This window comes from Coenobita brevimanus, chromosome 34, assembly GCF_032717465.1.
Source record: "Coenobita brevimanus isolate Jiangsu-jjx chromosome 34, ASM3271746v2, whole genome shotgun sequence".
Classification (NCBI taxonomy): domain Eukaryota; kingdom Metazoa; phylum Arthropoda; class Malacostraca; order Decapoda; family Coenobitidae; genus Coenobita; species Coenobita brevimanus.
The window spans coordinates 21,032,661-21,034,995 of NC_136987.1; the positions used below are offsets into that span (position 1 = coordinate 21,032,661).

Here is a 2,335-nt window from a genome sequence, read left to right on the forward strand (position 1 = left end):
AGGTAAGGTATAGAAAGGAGAGGAAAGGACGACTGAAGGACAACTGTTGACATTATGCCGAGTGAAATGGACCAACTTTCGTTCACTTATCAATTTTAGCTCCACGGAATCCTGGCGGCACCTCACACACCACATACATATTTCACAATTGATACCAGTCTCAAGAATCATTCCAGTAGTTCAGCTTGCAAAGCCTCGCTTTCACTGAAAGTATAGTTCACCGGCAACAAAAATGTCTTATATATATTTTTATTGAATCCGCCGGATTAGGAGTGAACATCAACTTGTCGCAGGTCTCAAAAAAAAAAAAAAAAAAAAAAAAAAAAAACAGCGTTACCGGTACTAAATCCAACTCGATGTGAGAAAATAAACAAGAGCTAAGGAAGTTTAAGAGTAAAGAGATGGAGATATGAAGCCATTCAGTCCCATGACGTATTTTGAATTAGATTTTTCTTTTTTCACACGATTATATCCACACTACAATAGAGATTTTGAACTGAAGTGATTAGATAAAACCTTCATTAATTTCTCTCTCTCTCTCTCTCTCTCTCTCTCTCTCTCTCTCTTGACTCTCCAAAGCCTAATTTGATATACTCAGATAGCAGCAAGAATATTACAGAGGGCACGTCCTGGGGCTGAATGTAATAACCTGCGTAATCTGCCTAAAGCTGGATTAGTCTTAAGTGTTGAGGAGAGACGGAATTAACAGGATGAAGACGCTGATCCGAAGAGGAAAAATACAGTAAAGGAGGAAGATGAGGGAAGGGGAAGAGGGAAAGGAATTAAAGAAGAAATAATTAGTGAGCGTCTGAGAGGCTGATTAAAGTCGAAGGGGATGCAAAGGCGAAAAGACCTAATGACCGGATAGACGGAGTGTCAAATTATAAGAATTATATTTAACGGCCATACCACGTTGAGTACACCGCTTCCCGTCCGATCAGCGAAGTTAAGCAACGTTGGGTCTGGTTAGTACTTGGATGGGTGACCGCCTGGGAACACCAGATGCTGTTGGCATCCCTACATGTCAGGTGGGGTTGGTGGAGGATTAGTGCCCCTCCCTGTAAAACAATTAACTCTGAGCCATTGGCCACCCCGTCTGGGATACATGGCGTCTGGCAATGAATGATATTTTGAAAGAAAATGGCCAAAGGTCAGGGTCATAGGGCAAGGACAAATTTCGAATCCTGCGTCCGTGTAAAAAAAAAAAACTGATCTGATTTGAAATAAAGTTGGTGGACCAGTTGAGGATCACCCAAGTGGATGATTTATTATTTTTTAGAACAATATGGCAAGGGTCAAGATAGCAGTTCAAGATTAACTTAAACAGTTTTATTCGATGTAGACTAAAATATGAGGAAGGGTTCTGGTTTAAACGCGGATAAAGAGAGTCGACTTTGAGAACAACCCGTCAGAGGTCAAGGTCACAGGGAAAGGTCAAAGGTCAAGGTTACTGGGAAAACAACTGAAAAGTTTTGATTAGACTTGAACATGTGGTGGAAGGGTTAAGGTATGGCAAAAATAAAGTAATTCAGTTACGATGGAAATCTATCGAATTTCTGGGTTACAAGGCAAAGGTAAATACCCGGTCGTTAGATCAGTTTCAGAGTGTGGGTGATGTACTCTGTGAATGCTGCTTTTATATTGATTTTTACACCCGTGCTCGTGAAGGGACAGAGGATGTTATGTTCTGAGTGGCGTGTATCTGTCCTGTGTGTGTGTGTGTGTGTGTGTGTGTGTGTGTGTGTGTGTGTGTGTGTTCAAAACAACTCAAACAGTTTTGATCAGAAATAAAGCAACCTTGATGGACTGATCTAATTTCACAGAGTGAATACCCCCACTCGTTTCTCTCTCTCTCTCTCTCTCTCTCTCTCTCTCTCTCTCTCTCATCTTGTCAAGCACATGACATCGGCAGCACACTCACTGACCTTCTGTTTGTCTGTCTGTCCCCAGTCGCGTCTTATTCATTGCATTGTCTTTTTCATTGTATCGAGACGATTTTATTCAGCTTAATAGATTTTTCTTTTTTCACTTGAAGCAGCCAAACGAAAAACTCGCCCTCCCTGAAGGTCGGAACTTGTGATTCGGTGCTGCTTGTAAAGTACTGCTCTTGAATAATCTAACCCGTTTTCATTTGAAAGTGATATGACCCTTGATGAATAAAATCGCTTGGCCTCTACTGGCAACATGCAAAATTCCAGAATGACTTTGTGGAAAAAAATAGAGTTAAAATTATTACCTTACGCATTATGTAACAGACGTGAAAACTTTGACCAACTTATGTGTGGATTCGAGACTTTGGAGCCGAATCCGAAATTGTCTTTGTTTATTGTGTAAT

At 40.8% G+C, this 2,335-nt stretch overlaps 1 non-coding gene across 1 annotated transcript; it reads left to right on the forward strand.

Moving 5' to 3' along the window:
• Positions 1 to 895: 895 nt before the first annotated feature.
• Positions 896 to 1,014, forward strand: LOC145396142 (5S ribosomal RNA). The gene has a single exon (XR_013896737.1). It is a non-coding gene; the product is annotated as a 5S ribosomal RNA (ribosomal RNA).
• The last annotated feature ends 1,321 nt before the right edge of the window (positions 1,015 to 2,335 follow it).